The sequence below is a fragment of the Engystomops pustulosus genome, chromosome 5, assembly GCF_040894005.1.
Source record: "Engystomops pustulosus chromosome 5, aEngPut4.maternal, whole genome shotgun sequence".
In the NCBI taxonomy this organism is placed as follows: Eukaryota; Metazoa; Chordata; class Amphibia; order Anura; family Leptodactylidae; genus Engystomops; species Engystomops pustulosus.
Window position 1 is genome coordinate 43,247,425 of NC_092415.1, and position 10,488 is coordinate 43,257,912.

At 39.7% G+C, this 10,488-nt stretch overlaps 1 long non-coding RNA gene across 5 annotated transcripts; it reads left to right on the top strand.

Annotated features, from left to right (window-relative positions):
* The first annotated feature begins 685 nt into the window (after positions 1 to 685).
* Positions 686 to 7,768, top strand: LOC140132694 (uncharacterized). Of its 5 annotated transcripts, none has more exons than XR_011855692.1 (8): positions 686 to 767; positions 3,950 to 4,140; positions 4,455 to 4,485; positions 4,842 to 4,866; positions 5,858 to 5,904; positions 6,370 to 6,401; positions 6,784 to 6,818; positions 7,662 to 7,768. It is a non-coding gene; the product is annotated as an uncharacterized lncRNA (long non-coding RNA). The 5 variants fall into 5 exon arrangements; XR_011855694.1 differs by having other exon boundaries at positions 709 to 730; XR_011855693.1 differs by having other exon boundaries at positions 733 to 755.
* Positions 7,769 to 10,488: the final 2,720 nt, after the last annotated feature.

The following is a 10,488-nucleotide window of genomic DNA, read 5'->3' on the forward strand; positions in this document are numbered from 1 at the left end:
GCAGGGTATTATCAGTGCCAGCCTATGCAGATGCATAGGCTGACACTTTGCCTTTAAGATGACGTCACAGACGCCATCTTAAAGGTAAACCCACAGCGATCGCCCCCCCCCCCCCCCCGAAAACGGTGCGGTGGGGCCGATCATGGGGTAAAGACCCCCAGAAGGCATTTTAAATGCCGCGGTCGCGTTGGCCGCGGCATTTAACGGGTTAAACACCCGCGATCGGAGCCCACTCCGACCGCGGGTGTTAGCCGGAGATGTCAGCGGTAGATTACCGCTGAAATCCTGCGGCTAACGATGCCGGTTCGGCTGCTATGCAGCGCTGAACCGGCATCGGCTGCTATGCAGCGCTGAACCGGCATCGGCTCTGCGCAGTAGCTGTACTGCGCTGAGCGCTAATCGCGGGACTCAGCGCAGTACAGCTACGGCGCAGAGCGCTAAGGGGTTAAAACCTAAAGTTATAACCAGATAAAGTGACACATGCTGGTTTTGAAAAATAGTCCTTGGTCCTCAAGGCGCAAATGAGATCGGTCACTAAGAGGTTAAAGTGCAAAACGTATGTCAAATACATATATGCAATCTATAGTTCCTCTGCACACAAACATATATGCCAGCCCGGGCCTGCGCTGTCATACAGGAAACAATAGGGCATGTTCTATATTTTTCAGGGCACGTTCTCAGTGCGTTGAGATAGCGTGAGCTCGCCGTTGTGCCTGGGCGTCGTTATTGTGTATGGTGGCCATGATGCAGCCCCCGTATGTTAATGTGTAAGGGGAGAGAGTGTACTGACTGCAGCAGAGAATCCTTCTCTTTACCTACTTTGTGTACTTCCTCTACTGCAGCTATTTCCTTACTAAAGGAACGCTAGTAGTTAAGAACCACGTGACCACCGCCATATTTCTTACTGGCAGCGCTCTGCAACCGCATCACCACAGTAGGACAACAGCGAAATGAAATGAGATCTCCATTTAGTTATATCACTGAAGTGTTACATTAAGGTCCTACTATATCACGTACAACATAAATTACTGCATAATTTCATGTTAACTATGGATGTTCTGCCCACTTTAAAGATGGCCATCGCTGACATAGACGCTCTGGTCTGGGTACAGCTCTATGGTTGCAGTATATATAAAGCGCGGATATGAGACACATGGTCTTTTTGTGCAGAGCTGAGCAGCAGGTAGGAGTGGAGGGCTGTGCCTGCTCACTTTGCAGCGATTGAGCTCCCTTCCGGTATAATCTTTAGTCAGTGATTTTTGTACATCGTGCATGTGATTTGTTTCAGGGTTGAAATTATTGTTTTCTTTTGGTTTCATCCATCTACATGTTTATAAACCTCGTGTATTGCTGCTGTAAGATTCCATAAAGGTGACAAGCTGTAGTATGTGATCGAGCTCATCCATGAGACTGCAGAGCAGGATCGCACTGAATTTCCTCAGCTGCAGTGTGTAGATTCATATCTGCTTAGACTAGAGTCAGATTGACTTTACATGTTGCATTAACCCGTGCTGTTAAAGCTTTACTAATAGGTGATCACTCTCCCTATCAGCAATTTTTGTGTCCTTGAGTGCAATGTATATGTATATATGGTGGGCACTACAAAAATATAGTAACTGGTTTCTGGATCTTGAGATATATTTATATATTTTTTTTTTCCCCTATAAAACAGCTTGTTCTTGACTATTGCAGGCAATCTGTTTTTCTGTACCAGTACTAAAATCAGTGTAACTGTTAAAAATGCTGCTTGCTCAGTTGTCTGCAGTGGTGGAGAAATTCCTTAACCTAACAATGACAGACAGATATTTGTTGGAATATACATGATTTTAGGGTGTGAAATCCAAATGGTTTCATTTGATCTTGTTTTTTCGATTGTTTGCCTTTCCCCAGTAATTGCCCTATTCTTCAGTTGGTCTCTGCAGTTAGATCTGTAACCATTGATGCACATGACTGTACTTTCTCACAGGGCAAGTATTTGGCAATCTCTGCTCTGCATTTCTAGCTACTTCATTTGTTTTATAGTTCCCATAATACAGGCGGCTTTATGTAAAAGCTTTTGCTGTATGCCAATTGCTTATTGTGGTCAACACTTTTTTTTGGTCAGTTGTTCATATTTTTGGAAAGTTTGTATGTTTAAGTTGCCTTACTTTTCAGTCTTAAAAGGATTGTCTAGAAGTAAAAAAAAAAAAAAAAATGGCTGCTTTATTGCAAAAACTGCCCCACCCCTGACCATGGTTTGTGCAGGTATTGCAGCTCATCTGCATAGAGGGTTGGAGCTTAGTTCTAATACACTGTAATACCCATTGTTTGGTGTAGTCCTATTTATGGAATAAAGCAGTCATATTTTTAAAGCTCTAGACAAACCGTTTAAAGAGAATCTACAACCAGGATTAAGTATTGTAAACCAAGCACATATTGGTGTGTGTGCACACTCTGGCATGATTTGCCCTTTAAGCTTCCTATGCCCTTGTGTTAAAAAAGAAAAAATGCAAATGAGCCTTAGCGGCTCCAGCGTCTTGCTGCTTATGGACTTGGTAGCCACTTGAGCTTGTCTGCGTAGAAGGGAGGATTCGTAGTACATGTTGCAGTAGAACATGTGCTGCTAAAGCTTTACTAATGGGTATAGCTCACCTGTTCTATCAGCTTTTTTTGTGCCCTTGAGTGCAAGGTGTAAAAAAAAATAATGAAAAAGCCTTAGTAAAAAAACTGGGAATAAGAGGCTAAAAGCTGATGCAACCACAAGTATGTCAGCGTGCTTGGTTTACTAGCCTTGATCCTAGTGGTAGGTGTGCTTTTAGCAATGGCTATGTAAAGGACAAGTCAAATATTTCAAATGAATATGAAGCTGTAAGATTTGTAAAAAATCTAAACTGTTAAAAAGGATAACCAGCATAGGAGTCAATATGCAGCATTTTCACCAGGGCTGTACTTGGTATACAGTGACTAGAACATCTGATCTCTTCACCCCCCCCCCCCTATTGTAAAACTTTTAAAATCAATAACCTGTCTGAAAATCACAAGGACCTCAATGTCTTCATAAATCATGTTTGACAACTGGAGTCTACTGGATGATAAATTGGCCATCTTAAAGGTCAAGTGGTCAGATTTTCTTTACTGTAGGTGACTCTGACCCTTAAGTTGTGTTACAAGTGAGGTCTGAATACGCTAGAGCCAGGATGTCCATAGGGATGGCTACTTTAGCATGTGATTAACCTTGATCAATATCTGGCTCCTCTGCAGCTGGACACCATGCCAGGGTCAGTATGTAACCTTGGTCCATTCATCATATTAGACATTTGGTCCATCAGGATTTACAGATGTAAGAATTGTGGTGTTGCGACTAATAGGTATTTTATGTTTTTAATATAATCTGGGACCCCTGCTTTTTGGGGCTATGGCATTTGCAAGACAATCCCATTATATATGTAGCTGTACTCTGGTAAAATGAAGGTGAACATTTTTGTACAAATCTGCAGTTGCAGCTTTAAAGCATGTACAGGAGCAGTTTGGCAAGAGGTTTCAATTTATGCATTGCTATTATATACTGGGTTTAGTGACATATTCACATTGGTTTTGATGTACATGCAGTCCCCTACTTAAGGACACCCAACTTACAGACAGACCCCTCTGACCTCTGGTGAAGCTTTCTGAATGCTTTACTATAGTCCCAGTTTGCAATAATCAGCTGTAAGCTGTCTGTAATGAAGCTTTATTGATAATCCTTGGTCCCATTACAGCAAAAAATGTTTAAACTCCAATTGTCACTGGGAACAAAATTCTTTTTGTCTGGATCTACAATTATAAAATATACAGTTTCGACTTGCATACAAATTCAACTTAAGAACAAGCCTCCGGACCCTATCTTGTACTTAACCAGGGGACTGCCTGTATAATTTTTTGCTTAAGCTTTAATATGTACATAGACTTACTTTTGTCGGTCTTTTTGTAGTGTTGAAAATGCTAAAGGAGAAACTGTCCATTGAGAGCTGTCAAAGGCGTCTCGTCCATCTAGTTTGTGCCCCGCTGTGTATTGAGATGTGGAAAGGATCCTGATGGTTCTCTGATGCTACTTGCTAGGAAAAAAACATTCTGGAATGATGTCCTGATGTAGGAGCTTGAAGAGAGGACATGAGCTCAGAGGTGAGTTGGGATTGCAGTAGTTTGACAGAAGACCCACACTTTTGACAATGTGTGGGTCAACTTTCCAGTCGCCATCTCTGGCTATGATGACTCATAAAAGCATGCCGTTTACCCATCAGATATATTTTGTGGTGACATCTTTATGAACTGATGCCAGAATGTAGTGTAAACATTTGGCATACAAACATTGTTCTGTGCTCAGGGTGTATGAGCCTTGTTTGCTGCAACATCCTAACTTCCAAAGACAAATATTTAACAAACCCTAAATTATTTCAATTACCTTTCACTTTTAACTTTAAATTTAATTTTCACAGCTTGTCTGGAGTTGCAGCATTAAACATTCAGGTAAGTTCTAAAATATCATTTTTTTGTTCCCATTCTATATCCATTTTGTAACTTGTACAGGCTACTTGTTACATTGCTGGCTGTGATGATAAAAAAAAAATAATGCCGTTTACCCATCAGACAATCTGTGGTGATTCCTTTATAAACTGATGCCAGTATGTAGTAACCATTAGGTTGCATTCACACAACATAGGGGGATGTATGTCAGCCCATGCCTACGGCCCGGCAGGCACAAGTTTGTGTGAATTCAGCTTATTCTGAGTATTTAGAATTGCGATGTAGATGTAACATGCAACGTTATGTATGTGACAGCATTTTCATTGGTCAGTTTTTAACTGTCACTTGTGTATTCACAGATCTGTTTGTGGATTAGGCATTCAGGTAAGCCCAAATACCACTAAATTTTCTCTAATCTCTTAGAACTTCATCCGCCAGTTCTTGTGAAGAATCTTAAAGCGCAGATAAAAAATAAAATTGCACCTGTTCTTTGTAGTGTTTCAATGTCTGGTTTTAGCTTCTGATAATTGGGTGTAAAATTGAACTGTTAGATTTGATAGCTGGCTGTGATGATGAATAAGCATGCCGTTTACCCATCAGATATAATCTGTGGTGATTCCTTTTATAAACTGATGCCAGCATGTCTTGGAAAGCTTTAAGTATAAAAACAATTGTTCTGTGTTAAAGGAAATCAACCATCAAAATGAAGCATAATTGACCAGGCAGTGACTGGTTATCCATGGCCTCTTTATTGATAATAAAATTCTATAAAATTATGCAAATGAACCTTAAAGGTTACTGTGGCAATTTCCAGAGCACCTAAGTGCCGCAGATTTGCAGATTCACAGGCTGCTGGTGTGCAAGGATCACTACCCTGCTGTCCCCATCATGTGCTGAAACTTCCCTCGACAGTAACAGTCTGTGAATATGCAGCACACAGAGCACTGGGAACCTCCCTAGAAGCCTTTTTACGGCTCATAAGTATAATTCTAAAGGGTTTTCCCTCAAACAAAATTTGAGCCCCCACAGGATAGGGCTTAACATGCTGATCAGCTGGGGTCTCAGTGAAACTCCACAGATCATGAAAATGAGTTTGACGGAGCTACATCAGACCCCTTTTATGATCTGTAGGGGTCTTGGCACTGGATTGGGTCAACTTTTGTTTGTGGGGAAACTCCTTAAAGTTGGTTTTAGAATGGGAGTGTGGAAATAGGCCCATGTGTTCCTGGTTTTGATTGTAGATTTCCCTTGAGGTTGATGTGAATAGACCTTATTTGCTGCAACATTCTAATTTCCAAAGATGCATATTCACCAAACCATAAATTGTTTTGTAAATCGTATTGTAAGTCTTTCACTTCTATTTTTTTTTTTTTAGACCATTTAATTTCCATAACTTGTCTGGAGTTGCAGGATTAGGCTCAGGTAAGTTTGTGAAATGTCCTTTTAGTATATCCATATGTGCTACTTGTTCCATTGCTGGCTATGATGATAAAAAAAATAATGCCGTTTACCCATCAGAGATAATCTGTGGTGACTCCTTTTATGAACTGATGCCAGCATGTGTTCCAAAAAAGTTTGGGGGTGTTTAAGTGAAACTGTTATATTATGTAGGCCACAGTCATTAGATAAACTTGATAGAAAATTGCTTTTGTGTCACGTCTTTACTGCTTCCAAACACCTGTACTGTGCAGTCAAATGATGCAAAGGCTGGGGACTTGGCAGTGGCAGATGGTGCTGGTAATCACTAGATTTTGACTAAAGCTCCAGGTTCATTTTAATAGGAGGGTACTGATTATGACTGGAAAACCCCTTTAAGTCTTGGAGATCAGAATGTGTAAACCATTTTTGGTGACAAATATGCCTAATTTTAACACTTGTATTTTACAGCGGTTTGTGGAGCTGCACTTCCAGCTATACAGGTGAGCTTCTATACCTTAACCCTCGTGATCTGTCTAATCTTGTGATTGATGGGACAATGGACCCCATTTTTGGACTGATTGATATCCTCAATAGGCTTAATTGCTGGCTGTGATGATCAAAAATAATAATGCCGTTTACCCATCAGAGATTATCTGTGATGACTCCTTTATAAACTGATGCCAGTATGCCTTGTGTAGACTTCTTGCTCCAAAAGATGTATAGGTTTCCCATAAATTGATATTTTTTGGAAACCTTTACAGAACTGAATTGTATCCATACTTGATGAATAAACAGACCTGTAATTGTCTGAATTCATGAAATGGAATAATCCAGTTGTACATTTTCATGCTTTGCTTCAACTGTAACTTTGTATGTTTACAGACCTGTTCTATGCTGATAAAGGAATGGGCATTCCGGTAAGCTAATACTATAGTATTCTCACAACAGTATATTATAAGCTATGAATATAGAAAGCAATGTATTGGGTCTATTGCATTAACTTTAACTACAGTGCAGGCCCCTCTGCACCACTGCCATTATCTGCATCATGAACTATGATAACTAAAACTATTTTCATTGACTTTTCTAAATTTAACTGGCTTTCTTTCACTTAAACCCCTTAGACATGCCCTGAAAAGGCTAATGACCAGGGCATTTTTAGCAAATTTTTATAAATGGCAGTTAGGGCCATAACTTTTACTTGGGGTTAAAAGTGGGGAAAGCTTTTGTTATAGTAAATAATTTTTAAGTTAACTAAAAATGAACATTAATGAATGTATAGTTCTGAGCAAATGGGGCAACTATGGCATTTTTGTGTAGCAGAGAATTTTTTTATGGGTACTGCAAATATTTTTTATGTAGGTATAGGTCATAAGACACCTGGGAGACTTTCATTTTTTACATTTTGCAAGCTTGACTACACCTTGTGACTGCTGATGTTGATCAGAGCTGTACTTGGTCTGAGGCCCAGCAGCTCTGATTAGACCTGGCAGTCACATGACTGCTTAGTCTAGAGCCATTAGCAGCTCTGCCCCTCTATGCATTGGGCTACTTCAGCATGTGAGAAACAGACTAATTTCTGGGCAAGAAGGTATTGACTAAAACCTGATCACTCAATGATGATTGATAAAAGATTTAAGCCGTTTACCCATCTTATTGGTAAATGCTGAGACTTTATACATCTGAGTAGTGAGAAAATTGTACAAGTATAGCTTAATACATTTATATATTCTACATTTTATATATTTTTTTTTTTCTAGGCACCAAAGTTGGAAAATCTGAAGAAGTGGAGAATTTATATTTTGCTGAATATTTGAGATGGCTTTAATTCTATTGACTGAAATAAAGCAAACAATTCTTGTTCTTATTTTGAAGCCGTTTATTTCAGGCAAATGTCCTTCCTCTTGGGTTAATTTAAATGCATCAAAAACCTTAATCTAATTTCTAATGGACTTTAAACGATGCTTTGGAAATTGTCAGAGTAGCCGTATATTGGCCTATCCTAAAATATAAGGGGAGTAAGCTGTTATCTAAAAGGAATATCAATGAATTTCTTTTAAATTTCCCACTGTAGACTTCAGATATGACATGAACTTGCAGGTGGTAATTTTTAGATAAGTCGTGCTGCCATATGAGGCTGCTTTTACCCATAGAACTAAGTTGTGATGCATTAAAACTCATTTGTGTAAAATTGGCATTTCTATAAATTACATGTCCATTGACTGTAGCCTTAATGCAATACCTGGCAGTGGCCTAGGCAAAACATGTCAATTGCTAGAGGTGATGAGCAGGAAACGGCACTGGCTGTACATACAGCCTGCTCTTTTCCTAGATCTTCCCCTGGGTATGGTGGCACGGTACTGCTGCAGGGTTGTAATAACTGTATTTGTCGTATATATGTTTGTAGCCAAATACAGAGTGAATGGGGCCTTGAGATGAAGGGAGATGCTGATTCTTGCTGAACTTAAGTTTTTTGCAACAGCAGTCCCCTCATTTATATTGGCTTCAATAACACAAACCCCCATTGTTAAAATAGAATAACACCTAGTAGGTGTGAATAAAGGTGTGGGATCCAAAAATGAAACAAAGTAAACTCTGCATTCATGAGAAGCCACCAGGGTAGATGTAAAAGAGCTGAGTTTACTTTGTTCCACAACCCACTGTCACAACTCTTAGGGCTCATTCACACATCTGTCCCTATATACAGCAATGGCTGCGGTATATTGCTACATATGTGGCACCATACACCGGAGAAGAGAGATCATGCTCTTGCGCAGCTGAGGGGTTCACCTCTCTGACACCTAGTGTGCCTGCCTGGCAGGCATACCACTGTGTGCATGTACTCTTAGGGTAATGTGTTGACCACTTTAAGCATGCTTTTTCAGTGAGTTTTAAACAGTTTTTACTGTTTATGTATTAAGATAAATGGGTTCAAAGCAGCCAAACAAATTCTTTTTAAACGGTCTGAAAACTCATGCTTAAACAAACCAAAAATGCAATGTGTGGCATCACATTCTGTATAGGATAAAGTGTTCTAGACTATTAGAACTTCCATGGACGGTCAATACTGCTTTGTGATCTCCCAGAGGAGCTCAGTACAGGGTTACTCCAATAAAAGACCTTTGAATGCAATATATCTGGGGAATTATTAAAATACACAATACAAAAACTCTGAATTCAGATTATATTCTTGAAATTACATGTGGCTTTTTGAACGCATCTTTGCCCTGTTTTTAAGCAGTCTGTCAAAAGCGTGCGTTTTGACCAGTTTGAATTAAGATAATTGGCCAAACCTGTCAAACATGCATTTTTAAACGCATTCATTTTTTGACACTGATTAAAAATGGGCCAAAAACATTAAAAATGCCACATGTGGCATTACCCGTAGGGTGAAGACACACATGGCGTTTTTAGGCCGTTTTTGGGCTGTTTTTAGTTAGTGTGTTTTCAGATCGTTAAAAACGCATGCGTTTTTGACAGGTTTGAGCAATTGTCTTAATTCAAACTGATCAAAAACACATGCATTTTCAAAAAACGGCCTAAAAACGCCATGTGTTTTCACCCTTAGGGTAAGGGACATACCAGGGGATGTGCAGCCTATTTGAGATGCTAGTTCTGTCAGTCTAATCAGTGTTCAATCATAACTGCTGTGTGGCAGACTGGTGGCAGCAACACACATCCTTGCTGGTGCTGTTACAGCTGCATCACAATCGGCTGAGGTTTTTGGTGCAGTTTTTTGTTAAAGATGTGAACTAAATGGTTGAATTTCATTAAGGGAAACTTGCTTCGCAAATCTTAATCTGTTAAATTGACAAAACTGCACCTAAAACCACAAAGCTGATTGCAATGCAGTTTTAACTGAGGGTGCAGTCACGCGTTGCATTTACCGCATGTGTTTAAAAAGCACTTCAACAGCTGTAGGGAGATTTGCCTAATTAAACAGCTGTTAACACTTGTTTTGTAAACACGTGTTAACAGCTGTATAATTAGGTATATCACTGTTAAACTATTGCAATGAGTTTTTAAATGCATGCAGTAAATGCAACATGTGACCACACCCCAACTTGTGCCTGCACAATCTCTCAAACCCCTTTAGGATTATTTTAACCTTTTCAGCTCTGTTTTATTGTGAGTTAAAGTCCTGTGTCCACCAATGCTATGGAGCCGTCTCCATAGCCGGTAAGTCTTTGCTGCATATTGTAGCAAAGGCTTACCGGTAACACCCACGATGGGTACTAGCACAAATCAGGTGTTAATGTTGATTGCTGCTGGCTTCAAAGAGATCTTGCTGCAGATTGTCTCTCCCTGATTGCCACTCCCCGTGTTGTCGTCTGTTGCCATGACGGCTGTGTCTCACGAGGGCCTGAAATGGGCTTGTTTAACTTTTTACCATTTTGAACAATATAAAAATTTGTGATCAAAAGGCTGTACAGGCCTAAAAATTATAGCAATGAAAATGCCATCTAAAGTCACAAAAAATGATACCACCCACAGCTCCATTCACCAAAGAATGAAAGTTATTGGTGCAGAAGATGACAAAAACACAATTTTGTACAGGTTTTAATTTTTGTAAATGAATGAAAACAT